Below are 18633 nucleotides of genomic sequence, written 5' to 3' on the forward strand. Positions count from 1 at the left end.
TGCTGAACATTCCACACGTTCCCAAATCAATAAGCTCCCCGATGTGTCACTCAGAAGCTGTCCCTATCCAGTGGCTGTGTTGCCTGAGTCCCGCTTCCAACATTCTAAACAGTTTGCTGTACCTCGCCCCCCATAGCCAGTCGAAACACAGAGTTCATTTGCATATGCGGCCTGATTGGCCTTTGCTTCTAACATTCTAAACAGTTTGCTGTTGGGAGTCACTGAATGTGTCCTGAGGTAAAATACATATCCCAATCTTCCCTTAAATGGTCACTGGAGTTGCCAGTCTCCCTGTGGGGCCTGGAGATCTCCCAGAAATTACCATGTTCCCCAGCCACAGCAAATCATTTCCCCTACAGAAAATTTCCCAGCTATTATGATCTCCAGATGACCAAGATCAGTTCTCCTGGAGAAAATGGCTACTTTGGGCAGTGGACTCTATGGCATTATACCCTGCTGAAGTTCCTCCACACCCCAAACCCTGCCCTCCCCAGGCTCTACCCCTCAAATCTACAGGTATTTCCCAACCCAGAGTTGGCAACAGTGTAATTGGTTATGGAACCACTTTCCAGACCCTTGGAACCCAGAAAACATGGCACAGGAGGAGGTGCTTTTCTACCTTAGCTGCCACTGCATAGCCCCAAATTAACATAAGCCAACCTCCAGGCGGCACCTGGAGATCTCCAGCTATTAAAACTGTGTTTATCTATTGCTACACTATCTATAACTATTAAGCTTCCCAATGTTCAAACCAGATTTGCTTTCCTGTAATTTAAATCTATTGCTCTTGTCCTGTCCTCAGTGGATCAAGGAAGCTGTTGTTTCCCTCTTTCTCCTGATATATTTTTAAAGTAAATCTGCTGTCCTATGTATGCTTTCATGTAACTACATTGAGACTTCCAAGCAGTTCCAGCCCTGCGAGTTCTGTGCCTAAACAGGACTCAACTGTGGAACTCCAAAGGTTGTTGTTGGAAGCACTTTGCCCCCTACTGGAGAAAATTATGGCAATTGACAATAAACTCGATACACAACAAGCATAAATGGCTGCAATTACACAGAAAACCGAAAAAACGGAGCAAGAATTTATAGAGATTGATACCAACTCAAAAAAGATGAATAAAAAACTATAGGCTTTGGGAGGAAAATGCCAAATGGAAGAGTCTCGAGTATTACAAGTTGCAAATGGAAAGGGCAAGCTATGTCTTGAGACTTCAAGGTGTCCAAGAAGAGAAAGGAGAGAATCTGAGACAGATTGTTGGCGATGTATTAGCTCCCTTGGCAGAGATGACATCGGATCAACTTCAAAGCGAAATTGATATGGTCCATAGATCATATACAGAATTTATCAGAAAGAATAATCTGCCAGGGGAAGTTACAATAACATTCTCCCAAAGAAAAGTGAGAGATCAACTATTGAAAGCATCTAATGGAGCGACCTTGAAGATAAAAGACAAAGACATAAGAGTACTGAAAGACATTCCATTTGAGATAAGAAGGAAAAGAAGGAAATACAGAGATTTGGTTTTATTTCTACGAAAGCACAATGTCTGCTACAGATGGCTAACACCCGAGGGATTAATCTTTAGATATGCAAATGGAAAATAAAGGATTGACTCTGTTGAAAAGGCTTGCGAATTTTTGCGTCAACATAGCAGCGCAGCAGGAGACGGTGCAACCGGTGCTGCCAAAGAAAGCGAAGAAGGAGAGGCTGGATCTTCCGAAGAAGACTCTGACCTAAATTGGGGGCTGCTGCCCCCAAACAAAGCTATCAATTGAGACACAGAAAGGGGAAAAAAATAGATTGTTAATCTACTCTGGAGTATTTAAAATAAGTATATTGTATATCTTTTTACAGTCTTTTCATGAAATTAGAATTGTTGATGAATATCTAAATATTTAAATAGATAGACGATCATTTTCAATGAAAGTTAACTTGTGCTTAAGCTTAAAGGTAATTTTGCAAATGTATGTATGATCACCATCTCTTGGGTTTTTAGAGGGTTTTCTTTACTTTCTCCCTTAGATTGTAGTTTCCCTTTCCTAATTTTCTGTTTGTAGTTATTAGAAAAGCAATTTAAAAAATCCCCTTCAGGGGGCCAAAAAAAAAGACTTCCAAGCAGGAGTGACAACAACCTTGAGAAAACAATGTCCCACTGGTGGACCTCTTGGTGGCACCTGGTATTTTTTGGCCACTGTGTGACAGAGTGTTGGACTAGATGGGCCATTGGCCTGATCCAACATTGGCTTCTCTTATGTTCTTAATGTCCTTCCTGGTCCTTTATGACAGAGCTTTAAACTGTGAAAATGGGCCGCTGAAACTGTTCATAGCATGGAAGTAAATAACATTCCCAAGTAAGCCTTTGTTAAAGGGACAGAACATTTTTCTCCAGGTTATTGGCAGCCAGCTTCCAAGAAAGCAGTTGTGGCCCAAAGTTTCACGTTTGTACACAGGCACAGACTAAGAACAGTTCTGATAATCAAAACAATTACACTGACACATTAAAAGGGCACTATCCACCTGAAGCAATACTTTTGATTTCCAGGGAAGAGAACTGAGAGCTCACTTAAGAGTGCAATCCTAAGCAGGTCTACTGAGAATCCTACTCAGGTCTATTCAATGGAGTTTACTCCTAGGATTTTTAGGACTACACTGTAATTCTCCTGTCAAATCAATGGGATTTTGAGGGGACTGTGCCTGGATTTAAAGAAAAATGTAATAAATGACACTGACTTTTTGTTAATGGTTAAGTTTCAGAAGGTGAAGAAATGTTAGAAAACAAAGCAGCCATCTTTCCTCTCATAACTATATTGGGCATTATGTACTGTGAAAATACTTCCTTAATTACACGACAGCAGTGCATACTAATTATTGAATTGAGGGGCATCCCTAGCAGCAACAGTGTCTGTCATATGTCATAGCACTAAGTGCAATCTCCAGAACTGGAATGTTTGAAGATAAAATATTGCTCACTAGCAATTTCATCTCTTGCGTAATTTACTATGGTGTAAAACTTCAGGATCGTGTGCTTTCAGCCCAGGCTCTCCCAAACCACAGAAGACTGAACTGAGCCAGTTTGGTGTAGTGGTTTAGTGCACAGACTCTAATCTGGGAGAACCAGGTTTGATTCCCCACTCCTCCACTTGCACCTGCTGGATGACGTTGGGCCAGCCGTAGTTCTGGCACAGCTGTTCTTGAAAAAGAGCAGCTTCTGTCAGAGCTCTCTCAGCCCCACTTACCTCACAGGGTGTCTGTTGTGGGGAGGGGAGGGGAAGGGAGTTTGTAAGCCGCTCTGAGACTCCTTTGGGTAGTGAAGGGCGGGGTATAAATCCAGCCTCTTCTCTTCTTCTCTCCTTCAAAGAAACTGGACGCTTTCCTTGATGCATAAAGTTTTGGGAGGTGGTAGCTGCTATTATTTCTGAGAAGTAGTCTTGTCCTTCTGCTCTTGCCAGTTTCCCACCACTTTCCTTTTCCGTGCTTGCTGTAAAACGAGGCAGTCCTTTTAAATCACCCTTGCTGGCTTCTTTGCGTTTCCTCCACCCACAGGTGATGATGCAGTTTCTGTTTGGCTCCGCCCCTCTCCCCTTTACCCTCTCGCTCGCGCTCTCTTCCATTGGAAGGGCTTAGCTCCCCTTAGTCAGCCTGCCCTTATTTAATTTGGAGTGTGATTTTGCTATTTTTAGCTTCTGGATCCCTTCCAGAATGACTTGGAGGAGGATTTTTTTCCTTCCTATTTTTTTTAAATTCTGCAAATGATTTTGACCCAGCTTCCTTCCTCCTGGAGCATTTTTTAAAAATTTATATAAATAAGAGAGGGCCTGCCTGCTCGTGCGCTCTCTCCTTTTCCAGTGCGAACCTCTCTCTGCCTTCTTATTACAGATCTGCATTTGCAACCATCAGCAACCAGAAGGGGGGTTTATTTTAATTTCATCACAACACACAAGGAAAAAAACACACACAGATTCGCGAGTAAGAGCAATTGTAAGTTTCGGGTTTCTTTTTTAAAAGTTTGGTATTTATTTTATTAGAATTTTACAAAATATAGAAATACGTTTTGCAGAGTCATTTTTAAATTGTAAGGAAAAAAAGAGGCTTCTCTGGGTTTGGAATTTGGAAGCGAGCAAGGCATGCGGAATAATGCACCCTCTTAGCTTTTTATTCTCATTGAGCATTGGAAGGGGAGGAGGAGTGTGTGTGTGTTTAAAAACCACGGGGGGAGTTACTTGCTGGGAATGGGGGGGGGGGAGAGGGTTTGTAAAGGTGGTTCTGTCGGGCACTTCTCCTTTAACGTTAAATTCCAAGGCACTTGATCCCGTTTCCTTCGAGGAGGTGGTGGCGTGCCGGGCGCAATCCTGCAGCAGGTCTCGGCTGTGATGGCTGGGATTCCTCTCCCCCCCGCTGAACACTGAAAGAGGGGAGGAGGAAGAGCAGTCTGTGGGAAGGACTGGAAGTGCTGTGCCTGAAAGGTTGGGCTCAGCTCCGGCTTGCCTCTTGTAAATCGCCCGTAGCCGGTAAGGCTCCGGTAATGGTAGTGCTTGTGGTGGCTGGTGTTTCAGGTTGCCCTGCCCCCCACCCAGCTCTTTTCCGGGGTCTCTCGAAATAAATGCACGCCGGGTCTGTTTCAATTTCAAATCGCGCGACACGACTTTCCTCCACTTATTAATTTTTTTGGCAATATATGTCTTCCAATAGACATGTAGATCTGGATTTTTTTTTACAAATAGCAGGTAGTGTATTGGGCTTACTAGAAACACCCCCTTCCGCTCTTTTAAAGGGGAAGATCTCAGAGCATGGATTTCCCTTTAAGGAACATCGGTGTATTACATGCTACAATTTTAGGGATGTCTAGCGATTGGTAGGCTTCAGGGATACCTATTCGGCTTTATGGATTAGCTTTTCCCAAGTATTTGAGAAACCAGTATAGTTTCGGACTTGGGGTGTGTGTGGGGGGGTCACATTTGATTATGAAATGTGTGTGTGAATTCAGCTCAATGGAAGGTGGCATCCATCTCGCTTTTTAATTGCAAGTTCTTCTTACATCTTGTTGGATGTGTGTGGAATGGTAGGTGCATTGTGTTCACTTTGGAAATGTTGGGGAGTTGAAATTAAAAATTAAGATTGGCGTTTAACTTGTACTTTAGGTGGGGCTGAGTGCTGGTGGACCTTCATGCTGTATCTAATAAGAGGAGGGCATTTTTGTGGGTGAATTTCCCCCAAGTGTAGTCCTTTTTTTTTTTAAGTATGTTTAATTCCAGTTGTTAGTAAGCAAATCTGGGAAGAAAGTTCCCTCCTAGCTCTACACACACACCTTCCCAAAAGCTTACTGTACACTTTAAAGGAATTCTTTCCTGTCTGTTTCTTCTCAACAAGGGGACCACATTTCACCCATGAAATCCAGGCCTCCTAGGGTTGAATATATATCCCCTGCAGGACAAAGTGCTTCAAAGGTCCTGGGTTATTGTTCTTCCTGTGTGGCTCCCCCCACCAGGTCTCCTTTTATCACTTCCTTTTATTATCCTGGCTTTAAGGGGGTTTTACATAATAGCACATCTTTAATAGCACATCTTATGGGGCTTCAAAGAATCCCCTTGGAATGCACCCATTAATGGCTCTCCTATGCTACAGCTGGTCTTGTTCTCCTCAATCAAACAGGCTCTTCAAGTTTCTGATTTTGTTTTGTGTGTGTTCCCGTTCCCCTTCCCCCCCCCCCATGTTGTAAGGAATTGATCCAACCAGGGAGGTGCCCTTAGGACACAACACAGTTTGGAAAAACGCCAGCCATCTTAGGTTGAAGAGAACTAGACTTAAGGAACCCTGTGTCTTCAAAACTTTTGTTTTTAATCAGATAGAGGAGTAGGAGTTATGGCACAACTAAAATATTAGCACATCCAAAAGGTGTGGGAACCTGGGAGTGGAACCAGCAAGTTCTTATGTTGAAAGAACAGAACTGCTGTTTTTCAGGGTGACGGATTGTGGTTTCTGGCATTTAACTTCTTTTGGAGTGCTGAGATGGCTCTCTAACTTTTTGGGATGTTGACATCTGCTCACAAGAAGATATGACCTAGCAGTAGAGCAACACAGCTGATCAACCCATTGGCAAATTCACACTGAAGAACACACTGAAGAAGCATCATCGCTAACCATTAATTCTGTACGTTGGAGTACTGCAGATAACAGTCTGCATTGGGGATAGATCAGTCTATGTGGCATGAAAGTGAAAATAAAATTACCTCAATGGGGTGTTTTTAGTCCAATATTTGGAAATTTTTGTAGTGTGGCACAGTCATAAGAGCTGATATCTATTAGGTGGGGTTGTATGCATGTGAATAGGAAAGTATGATTCAACCAGTTGATCCGGCACACCAAATAAATCCCATAAGGTTCTTTATGTTGAAATAAGAAGAGGATTTCCCTGTGTCCCAGAAGGCATATAGTTCTGTGTCATATATGATTATCAAACTACCTTTTTGAAAGTTCTGCTTCTTGGGTTAAAGAGAGGTGGATCAGATGTTTCCTAGCATACCATTACCATGCTTTACAACTTGGCTGGTTAACTAAGATCTGAGTTTGTTATGCTAGAAACTTGACTTTCAGTCCTTACTGCACTGTAAACAGACAAATACATTGCTATATAAATTTCTGTGGATTAAAGGTCGCTTCACTAGAACACATGAAAGTTTATGCTGGAATGGCTGTTGAGGTGCTGCAAGACACTGGGTTGTTATTACTCTCTGGAGTTCTTACTGTAGTGTTCTTACTGGCTTAGTTGTAATTGGTTGCATCACTGAATAATGGCATTCTGTGTACGTGCATGCACATACTCATGGATTCTATGCAAACGGTGGCTGTTTGATCTGCCATCTTGGAGCTGTTAGCATCTGTTATGCATGTCACTTGATCATTTTACTATAGACAAAAGTAAGATATCAAAACACTAACAAGGTCCTATTCTACGTAGCCAGTAACAAAATAACTATGGTGTTCATGTGCATTTTCATTCCTAGTAAGCTCTTCAGCCCATAAACTCTGTGGATTCTCTACAAAGAGAGGCACAAGTTACTACAACAGTGAAGATATTCAAAGACACAGCTGTGTTGTATCTACATCCTTCTGTGCCCCCGAAATTCATGTTAATCTAAATATTTAATTTTTCTTTAATTTCAGGGGTGTAGACAAAGCGGGGTCTAGTGGCTCCTTAAAGGCTAACAGCATTTTATTCTGGCAGAAACTTTTGTTGACTAGAGCCCACTTCTTCATGTGCAATGACCAGCTCCTCATTAGGCGGAACTTTTACATAGGAGGTATAAAAGAAAACACAGGCTCTTTCCACATTACCGTTCTAAACTGGATGTTATTCATCATTGGCCCGATTTCAGGTAAAGTGATACAGGGACTGAGGTTTCGTACAGCGAATTCCCTTCTGTTAATGAGCCATCTCTGAAGTACTGTGGTCATTTCAAACAATGCAGCTTTTTCCCCCAACCTTTTTCGCCATGCAATTTTTCTCGGACTTAAAAAAAAACATTCTAAGGTGAGTGCTATAGGGTCAATGGAGTCAATGCATCTCAATGAGCTATAGTGCTCACCTTAGAACGTTTTTTAAGAAGTCCAAGGAAGATCGTGTGGCAAAAAAGGGCGGGGGGAAAGCAGCATTGTAGGAAGCACTATGGACATTTGAAACAGCACACCATAGTGATTCAGAAACACATTGAAGGGGATGAAAATGGAAAAAAGCAGTTTCCCTCAAAAGCAGCTTTGCTAACCAAACTCAAACTGGTTTGTATGAACAGGTAAATAAATTCCAGTAGCAGCCAGTTACTAAAACAGGTCTGTCTGAAACAACAGAAAAAATCCATTAGCAACCAGTTACTAGAACAGAATACAAAGGCAGTTTGAAAAGGGTCACAGATAGTGATACAATGCAGGAAAGTACAGTGAAAGTAGTAAAACTATCATCTAATTTATTTTATTTACTTTGTTTGTACCATGCCTTTTTTCCCAATGAGTACCTATGCCTTCTGGGGTAGGCTAGACTGAGTGCAGGGCTATTTTTGGGCAGGAACACACAGGAACCGGCTGGCTCCCAAGTTGGCCACGCCCAGCAGGAACTCATTAGCATAATAGGCCACATCCAACAGCAAAAACTCATTCGGATTGGCTACATTAGGAGTGTGTGGCCTAACATGCAAAGGAGTTCCTGCTACAAAAAAGCCCTGGGTTTTGACAACAAACAAGGTAAACAGAATAAGAAGCAAAAGGTGCGTGTGGCTGGATGACCACACTTCTGGTAACATGGGGGTGCGGCCTAATGTGCCAATGAGCTGTGATGTCAAGGGTGTGGCCCAATATGCTAATGAGTTCCTGCTGTTGGGTGTGGCCTATTATGCTAATGAGTTCCTGCTGGGCTTTTTCTACAAAAAGAGCCCTGATGGGCCGAGGTTATAGCAAACTTCCATGGCAGAGTGGGGATTCAGACCTTATTGAGAAAAGTGAGGCCACTAGTTAACACCTGAAATGGGTGGGGAGTTCTAACTTTTGCTGAAATTAACTCCTTTTGTGTGTAGGAAATCCCAAGTCATTGTGTGCGCCCCCCCCCCCAAGTTAATTCATGCTGAATTCTCCCTTGGCCAGGAAAATGTTGACATTGAGGTTGGCAACACAATATCCTGAAAGACTGAAATGTTCTCACTGGTTTCTGACTGTTGGAGTTCTTGGTGTCCATTTATTTTCCATAGAGATTGACCTGTATATCTTAAGTAGAGAGCAGAAGGGTTTTGTGACACCTGATGTCATACAGCACACTGAAGGATGGGAGACCACATAAATTCAAGACGGTATAGCTGGTTTTGTTAGGTCCTGTGATAATATTGCCTGAATGTATGTAGGGACCAAGCTGGCATCTTGGTTTGTTAAAGGGTTTGGTACTTGGATTTGTATCTGTCAGGGGGCTCCTGTTCTTATTTGTAATAAGTTGTTTTACGTTAGGAAGTTGTCTTGCAAGCAAGGAACGGCCTATCACCCAAGGAACGTATGAGAGCAATAGCATATTTCAGTTAGCATGACTCCCCACTCCCTAACCTGGATAGCCCAGGCTAGCCCGATACCATTAGACCTCAGAACCTAAGCAAGGTCGGCCTTGGAAGGGCAACCTCCAAGGAATACCAGGGTCGTGATGCAGAGCTGGCAATGGCAAACCACCTCTGAAATGTCTCTTGCCTTAAAAAAAATCTAGCTCACCACCTACTGGTGTATTATTCTAAAGAGGTAGAACTTCTGGCTGCCAGGCAATCTTAGGATCTCCTGACTGTTCTACACACAATACTATATCATAATTATTAGCTCCCCACTCTATACTGAAGCTTGTTTGGTGCCTGTCACATTCTTTCAGCCCTACCTACCTCACAGGGTTGTTATGAGGATAAAATGGAGGAAGGGGGAATGTTGTATTCTGCCTTGAGCTCCTTTGAAGGCTGGGATAAAAATGTATGAAATATTCATGCTAGGTTGTATATCACTGATGATGCACTGTACTGATTTGAGCTGAGAGCTGTAAGTTACAACCAATACTGATCTGTTAGGTCATTTGGGTCTGTCTTGTGATAGGCTGTTTCTGGATACAAGGCTAACTTTATTGATCTATTTCTTCATTTCACTGTCTTGGTACTGTAGTTCCAAGAACACCACTAATAAATCATTTTGGTGTGAATCCCTATCCAAGGAGTTGGAGCAAATGCAGTTGTAATACGGTGCTTGGCTTGTGTCCATCATGCAGTTTTATGTCCAGCAAGTATATCTGTTTGGACTGAGTATACCCTTTGATCATTGTGTTCAAATTGTTTTTTTGGTATTTTTGGTTAGAAAGACAGGAGGGGGGAAATGCCTGGTCAGGCTCAGGTTGATAGTGAGGTTAAAGCTCTTGACGTCCTGGTAGAATCTCTCAACCATCCTCCAAGATGATGAAAATGTGATCCATAACTCCCAGGAGATGTGTTAGTGGTTAGAAGCTTCAGAAGCATTGCTGTAAGTCAGCCATTACGGTGTTAAAATGATCTGTGGCCATGTGAGTATCCTGACTGATTTTTTAAAAGATTTTTGTAATCTACCTTAAGTAAATTGATAAAGTAAATGAAAAATAAAGATTCAAGCTGTTTCCAAATGTAAATTAGTTATAGTTGAGGACCAGAGAGGTAAAATTTCTGAAAATTCTGAAGCCACAGGGGAAAACTTGTTGTTGTTTTCTTCTTTTTTTGGAAAAGAAACACGTTTTGAGAAAAATTAAAATATATGTAATACTTTCTTATCAAACCTAAACTACGTTTTGAACAACATAAAATGCATCATTTATAAAATTCTACTATTTATATATTTAAGCAATTTAAAAGTATCAATATCCATTTTGAAAAGAATTGTAAACTGCTGTACCCATCTGAGAGGTAGGGAAAAAAGCTGACAGTAGAAAACAAATTAGTAAACAAAGAGTACATTATTTGGACAGAAATTATCTCATAGTCACAATAGGTAGGGCTGTCGGGATCTTTGGATATTAGCCTAAACTTCATAACCCTGAAAATATTGCACTCTTTAATGTATTGTCATTAAACAAATCATAGTATATGAATTATTAGCCTGATACCCGTGCTTTGCTACAGTATTTAAGTTCCGTAGATCCAGTTATAATACTGATGATGTGAAATTTGAAATGTGACATTTGTTGTAGGAATTCTAACAGAGAAGATTGTAGTGTAAGAAATGAAGTGAGACATACGTACTTTTTTTCTCTCTCTACTGAAGGACCTCTCTCTAGACCACATTGGTGGTTCTGCCCTCAGGTGCTAGGATCACCAGGCTGCTTGATGAGCTTACTCTGGAGCAGGCCACATAGAACTGTCCATTTAAAAAGCAGTTGTCACTTAAGTCAACTCCTGCCACCTTCCACGAAAGTGATGGCCTCTCTACTTGTATTCCTGGATTGTTTTGCTCATATGGAGACTGTGTTGTTCTGAGCACCTCAGGGTGATCTTGCTGGTACTTGGCCTGCACAGTAGGATTGCTCAGTACACTGCAGGAGTACTATGTGCAAATGTCTTTGTCGCATTCCTAAGTTGCCTCCTCCTTGTAGCGTTGGTGTATCTGGCTCAACATTTGCCAGGAGCTTTCTTGGGGGCAGTAAGAGGTGAGAGGTGTGAGGGGGAGTTGGTGTGAGGGAGTGGTGATGTGGTGGACATTTGTTCAGGTTCATGAGGGAGGCACGCATCGAAATGGCTCCTAGAAATGTCCTTTACTATCTCCCCATAAACATTCATACCCTGGCCCTTGCTCCTACACCTGATAGACACCGGCCTGTATGGTGCTGGGGAGGATTGTATTTAAAGGCATCGGGTAGCTGGGCCAGCAGCAGTGCTAAGGCAATCCTACTGAGCAAACCTCCCCGGCGGCTGTAAGCATCACACCTCCTCTCCTACACCTGACAGGCAGCTGCCTGTCCAGTGTAGGAGGGGGAGGAGTATTAGAAGCCACTGTGGAGGTGGGGCTGCAACTGACAGACAACCGCCTGTTAGGTGTAGGAGGTGGGGGGAGTGTGTTGGAAGCCATCAGAGAGGCTGGGCCAGCAGCTTTGCTTCACCTCACAGGTGGTTGTTGACCACTCCTGATTTCCTCAACTATCATTAGCTCTCTGTAACTGTTGGGTGTTTTTTTTTATCTCAGAACACTGAGCTTTGCAGCTGACCAATCAGAGAGTGGGGGGTGCAGGGAGGCAGCTGCCTGGCAGCCGCATAGGAATCAATGGGGGGAGCACCTTTCCCCCCTTTTGACCCACTTAGTGGTCGAATTTCTAAAAATCCCTTCTTAGCGAGCACCTATGCCACTAGGTCCAGCGGTTTGGCCTGGGCGTTGATTTTACGGTGAGGGGACTTTCTTTTATATATATAGATGAGTAAAATTATTAAAATTTGAACAAAAAACATGATAAATGTTATATATGTCTACAGTATTCATTTTTAGTGCTCCCTGAAATTTCCCAGTTTTTCCACTGGAAAAATAAAGTCCTGAATCTTTTCATGCTATACATGTTCAGTGTGGAAAAACCCTGCCTCAAGAAACATTTCATTTACTCCAAAAAATATTTAATAGGAGTTTTATTGAAGTGCTCCTCCTTTCCCATTGAAATAGTTTTTTAAAAGTCATCTGGAAAAAGTTTTCCACATGGGCCTTTGCATTGCTAGTGAGGACAGAGCGTCAAAGCTTGGTAGCAAGATGTGCTGTGGAACTATCAGGGGTAGTATTCCTGATGGCTTGTGGTCTGTTTTTTATGCCAGTATCCCATACTGAGCCTCAATATCCGTAGGAAGGAGGCTGTTTCTGGATTGTAATTTCCTGAAGAAGTTAGTGGTAGCTAGCAAGTAACTGACATTAAAATCATAATAGCCAGGTACCAGTGGCGAACATTTCTGGGGCGTTCTGCTGCTCATTTAAGAGTCACCATTCTCAGACTTCCGGTCTACGGAACAGTGATGGCGGACGCTCTCCCCACAATGGGGAAGGGCGAATCGCACACCAGTGGCCTGGAGGGGTGCCACCTCAAGTGACACCCCTATGGAGCCTTTGCGATAGGCTCCAAGCCAGGGGGCTTTTGAGGGGTAGCCTCTTCGAGGGCGTAATGCTGGAGAATTGAGGCTCCCCTCCGCCCTGACGGTCCAGTCGCTGAGTGGCCTTTGGGCACAAGCTGGACTGACCGGGACAAGCACCGGAGATCGAGTGGAATGGCATAAACTGAGCATGGTCAGAGAAACTGACCGACAATGAATGTGAGTTCTGAATAAAATGGAGTAGTTTGAAAAGTAATCCCCCCCTACGGTTGAAAAAAGAGATTGCAAAGAGGGACACCTCTTATGCAAATGAGCGGCTAACGGACACGAAGGGGGAGAGGGGAGGAAGTAAACCGAAAGAGTTTTGAGAGACTTATCTGAATTGCAAAGTCATTTGGCGAGTTTTCCGGGTTGCGTGGAAGTGACAGAAACTGTAAACAAAATGGGAAAGATGGCGGCCCAGCAGAGAAAGTTTAAAACGAAGCCGGGCAGTCAGAGTCCGAAACAGGAAGAGGGAGCAGATGTCCTCAAACTCCTGGCGGATATGCTCAAGCCAGTGATGGAACAACTCGATGGTATTAACCAGCAATTGATCGTGATGAATAAAAACTTTGCAGCACAGAAGCTTCAGCTGAACGAAACAGAGGAAAAAGTGGCGCAGGCAAACGATAAAATTAAAGAGATAGACACCACAAGCAAAAAGTTGAAGAAAAGGATGGGAGATATGGAAACAAAGCAGAATTGCCAAGAGAATCAAGTTTTGCAGCTACAGATGGAAAAAGCTAACATGATTCTCAGGTTTCAGGGAGTTCCTAAAACGGACCGGGAAGACCTGAAGAGGGTGCTTAGTGAGATCATCGCTCCAGTAGTAGGCTTAACAGCAGATGAACTTGTAAATGAAATGGAGTCAGCGATGGTGTCATCTTTAAGATCAAAGATAGAAGAGAGAAGATAGACTCCACTTTTAAAGCTAAAGAATTTTTGAGACATCAGCTGTGGTCAGATGAAGAGTCCAAACAGGAAGAAACGAAGTCTAGTGACTCTGCTACCTCTGGAACGGAAGAGGACTCTGTGGCAGAAAAGGGTGCAGGACCTGCCAGAGTGGTATATGATTTCAGAGACAGAAAGCCGAAGTAAAGGTAGAGGGACTGGAAAATGGCCTTTTGAAGCGAAGAACAAGAAGATGATCAGAGATTTCTTTCACAAGAACTAATAAAATAACATATAAATAGTGATTTGTTATAAGCAAGAACTCTACAAGTATATTGTGATATTAACACTTATAGTACTAACATTTTTACTAACAGTGAAAAGATCTCATCCTCTTGGGGTTTTAGTTTAGTGTGGTTTGCTTTCCTTTATCCTTAGTTGTAGTCCCTTTCCTAATATTTCTTTGTAGCTTTTGTAGCATTTGCAAAATAAAAAATATCCCTCCGGGGATTAAAAAAAAAGTCACCATTCTCCTCCCCGAAGGAGAATCCAGCGTGAAAGTTTGGGATCTGATTTGAGAAGTCTGACACTAGTTTCCCTACCAAGCTTTCTTATTGGAATAATACTTATATGGAATACTCACCCTGAATTGAACATAGAAGCAAATTTGCTACCAGTGTAATGTTCTTAAACACGGGGTTCAAAACTCTTAACCCCTCTCACCGGTCTAGCTGTTGTGTTCTGCACCAGTTGTAGCTTTCCTGTCCTAACATGGAGGTGCCTGTTTTTGGAGGCTTATTCAAAGTGCAATACAGCTGGTGTCATCAGAATTTCAATGACACCCAACTCCAAAGTTTTGGATGATGTAAGTCAATTGTTTAGCAAATAGATGTTAAATAACACTGGTGACAATACTGAGACCTATTGAGCTCCACATGAGAGCTACCAAGCTGCAGAAGTTACATAAACTATTTTCCACATACAATCAAATATAAAAGACCAAAAACACTTTAATGCCATACTTCTAATACCAACAACATATTCCAGGCATCTCAGAAGAATTACAGGTGGACTGCAGTACTGAAGGCACCTGATAAATACAGCAGGACTAACAAAGAAGCATTGTCCCTTTCTACTTGAAGACTGAGATTGTTTACCAGAGCAACTAAAGCAGTCTCTGTGCCATAAAAAGGTAAAGGTTCCCTTGCTTGAAAGCCAGTCGAATCCGACTCTAAGGTTGCAGTGCTCATCTCCGTTTCAAAGCTGAAGAGCCAGCGCTGTCTGAAGACATTTCCGTGGTCATGTGGCCGGCATGACTAAACACCACGGCGCACGGAACGCTGTTACCTTCCCACTGAAGTGGTACCTATTTATCTACTTGTAATTTCTTGCTTTCGAACTGCTAGGTTGGCAGGAGCTGGAACTAGAGATGGGAGCTCACTCCATCATGCGGCACACTTGGGTCTTGAACTGCTGAACTACCGACCTTCCACAGCCTGCAGTTCAGCGTCTTAACCACTTGAGCCACCGCAGCTTGGTAGCCAGGCCTTAAAACAGTGTAAAAAGGGTCAAGGGCTGACAGTCATCCAGAAAACCCTGAAACTTCTTTGCTATTGTGTGCTCGATTACTTTCTGCACAAAAGGAAGATTAGCAACCAGCCTATAATTGGCCAGAATCCATTTGTCCAGTGAAGGTTTTTTGATTATCAGACAAATCACTGCCTTTTTCATAGATATCGGTAAGTCTCCTGCTATCAAAGAGACATGAATGATCTTATCTAGTAAACTCCCCACTTTAACAAAAATATAGAATAAAAGTTAGTATCTGATCCAAAAGTGGCTTTGTTAATCTCATCATATGTCAGTTTATAAAAATTATTTTTAGCAGCTCCTCACATATGGAAGTAAGCACCTATATTATTATGATGTGAAGATGTTTTATAGATGTGCTTAAGTTTTAGTGGTATAAAGTGCCATGTATAAAATCGCTTCAAGGAATTTTCTCTCTCACTATCTGAAATTGATTTTTTTTGGGGGGGGGATGTTTTTCCAAATAGCCCCCAAGCCTTAATTCCCGTTTCTGATCCCAGGTCCCTTTCCCAAGCATGGCATAATACACTTATATCACCATATGTTGTTTTAATTAAATATTCATAAATACTTGAAAGCACCCTTTTTGTGAAAGCACCCTTTTTGTATCAGCTAAATTAGACTGAATTAAAAAATTCAGAACCAGGAAAAGGATATAGGGTGGGTAGTAACATGCCTAATTTGATGTGTTTGAATAGAGATTATCATTTATAATTTGTCTTGAATTTGGGTGCCTAAAAGAGGTTGCTTTTTTCCTTCTGCTCTATATAAGCCACAGGATTCCCAGTTATGATATTGCTGATACTTGCCTGGGTTGCAAAAACGTAAGTGATCTAAGAAGGTAATTCGGAGATACATGTGAGGCTAATTTTGCTACTCAATATATACAGAAACATAATGTACATCTAGTAAAGTGGAAGCAACAAGAAAACTTTATCCCCCCCACATCTGACCTCCTGCCCTCACTACTGAACAAGGACTTGAGATTTTTTACTTGCTATAGGTGTTAGCCTGCTTCACAAATGTAGTATAGGAAAACAGCTTTATGAAACCAGTAGTATTCTGCATTTTCCAAAGCCCACCCTGGTGTATCTCCTGGGCTTTCAAGAGCCCTGTGTATAGCCCTATAAGATATACTTTAGCTATACTTTCGCTTTCAAAACAGTTGGTGTTTTTTAAATTGTAGAGGAACATACTTGCTCATCTGTGTTGAAATCAATACCATTAAACCATGTTTTCATATGACAGCTCCCCCCCCAAAAAAAAATTTAAAGGGCCTTAAAGCTGTGAGTAATATTTAAAGAGTGTTTATAGAGGTCTGTGGTTTATTTTCCAAAAAGATCTTGAGAGTGTTTTTTAAAACTTTTGAGTCACTTCCACAAATGAACATGAGTCAATTTACATATTTGTAATAGACTAGGCAGCTCTTGTGTTCAAAGTCTATGTTTGACTGGGAGATGTATCCATTTTAAATACATCATTCCAAGAGGTATTGGAATGCTGCAGGCTACCTATCTTAAGCCATAAAATCCCACTTTGGGATCCTGTAAAAATCTATGATGGGTCATTCAGAACTTTTCTGTAGCTTAAAAATTAAGTGTGGATTGATAAAGGATTCAATTTATAACCCCTGCCACCTAAGGTAGTGGCAATTTTGTTTTCTATTCTGGTGAGCTGGGAGAGAGCAGAGCCTGGCCCTGGGGCTAAGAATTAGCATACCTATTCCCACCCTTCCATTTGATAGAGCAACAGGCTCCACAGATGTCATCTCCTTGTGACGTGACAGGAGAACTGGGAGTATTAAAAAGGGGAGAAGAGTAGCCAGAGCACAGAAAGCAAGAGGGGGCTAGAATAGTCACATAGAAAAGAGGTTCCTTGTGAGGTGGGGGATTCAGAAGGAAAGGAACTGTGTGTACTGAAGTATGTGAAACAGAGCAAGCCATTTTCCAGGCCTCCTCACAGCTTCAAGTTCCTGTTTGCTCCTCTGCAACCGCTTCCCATCACCTAGAGTTGCCATCTCTAGGCTTGGAAATACCTCAGGTGGAGCCTGAGATGGGGAGGGACTTCAGTGCCATAGAGTCCACCTTCCAAAACAGCCATTTTCTCCAGGTGCACTGGGTTCAGTTCAGTTATAATAACGGGAGATCTCCAGCCACTCCCTGGAGTTTGGCAACCCTTCCATCACCCCTTCCCACATATGCTACTGTGCTTTGGCTTGGAGGCCAGGATTCTGTTCATTCCTATTCTCCTGTGCAGCCTCACCCCACCCCCACCCCAGTTGGTCCACTGTTGACCCCCTGATCAGAGAGGCAGCATCAATGATGCCCCCTAAGTGCAGTTGCCTGTTTATAGTTGAGGTTTAATTCTGCCCTCTCTAGTAGTCTGTTGGTTATGCGGTCCAACTTCATGTGGACTGTCTAGTTTTCTTAGGCTAAAGGAGACAGTTCTCTGAGTACAAAGGAAAGAATAGATTGTACAAAGACTTGTGGAACTCACTGACACCTGATATGATAGCAACTAGTTCAGCTGACTTTTAAAAGGTGATTTGTTCTGAGGTTCTACTTTGTGAGCCAGCTTAGTGGGCTGTATGGAGAGGTGGCATAGAAAGTGTCTACACATAAAGGGGGGGTTAGACAAATTTAGGTAAGCCACGTGAACCACAAGGAAAGGCAGGGTACAAACGTTTTAATTAATAAATATATGGATAATTTAATTATTTTAAATATACCTTCCCATTAGAATGAAATACTTCTCCTCCAATATACTTACATAGTCGATATAAAATCTATAAATATACCTTCCCATTAGAATGAAATACTTCCCCTCCAATATACTTACATAGTCGATATAAAATCCAATCATTTTATAAACATCTTGTTACTTGTATGATTGTGGTGGGACTGGGTTTTACAGCTGCAGTGTCAAAAACTCTAGTTAACTATAAAGCTCAGCTTCTGCTTGTGGACCATTGCATCAGATTTTTAAAAGCTGGGACTTTTTAATATGCATGCTGTGTAAGTAAATATAAAGGTGTGAAAACGGGTCTTGCCTACTGCTGTAGGAGGCATCTGAAAACTTCACCAGACACTAGCTATAATGAACACAGGTAAAGCTTTTAACCTATTTACTCCTTCTTCAAACCTTTGCATGCGGAGAGCTGCAAGATTTTGATGTTTCCATTACCATAGATTAAGCACCTAGTTATGAAGACAAGTACCTTAGCTTGTGTTAGGCATCTAGTATTGTATAATTTGAATCACATTTGAGTTCTTCATGTGTTTGTGGAACAGGTTACGCAAGACTCCTCAACATCAGACATCCCACAGCCTTCATATCCCTTGATCATAACCATGATTTGATTTCCTGTTCAGCACTGAAGATCCACTGCGGCCTTTTCTGGTGTGGTGTTTTTGCATCTGGCCTTCTAAAATGCTGGTTTTTTCCTAAGTGGCAAGGAGAAGAGTCCCTGTGTCTACGTATAGGGAGGGTTCAAAATGAGTGTTCATGCCGAGAGCTTCTTTATTTTGC

The 18633-nt window shown here is 42.1% G+C and overlaps 1 protein-coding gene across 4 annotated transcripts in view; it reads left to right on the forward strand.

Annotated features, from left to right (window-relative positions):
- The first annotated feature begins 3597 nt into the window (after positions 1-3597).
- The window catches only part of HMGA1 (high mobility group AT-hook 1), a 35733-nt gene continuing 20697 nt past the window's right edge, over positions 3598-18633 (forward strand). For 2 of the 4 annotated variants that reach the window (XM_015423958.1, XM_015423961.1), the window contains exon 1: positions 3598-3979. The gene's annotated coding sequence lies outside the window, so the exon portion shown is untranslated. Of the gene's footprint in view, positions 3980-4437; positions 4510-18633 lie in introns of those variants that run through there. The other 2 variants (XM_015423959.1, XM_015423960.1) reach the window with 2 other exon arrangements.

Source organism: Gekko japonicus, unplaced genomic scaffold (genome assembly GCF_001447785.1).
Source record: "Gekko japonicus isolate JY-2015 unplaced genomic scaffold, Gekko_japonicus_V1.1 scaffold370, whole genome shotgun sequence".
NCBI classification, from domain to species: domain Eukaryota; kingdom Metazoa; phylum Chordata; class Lepidosauria; order Squamata; family Gekkonidae; genus Gekko; species Gekko japonicus.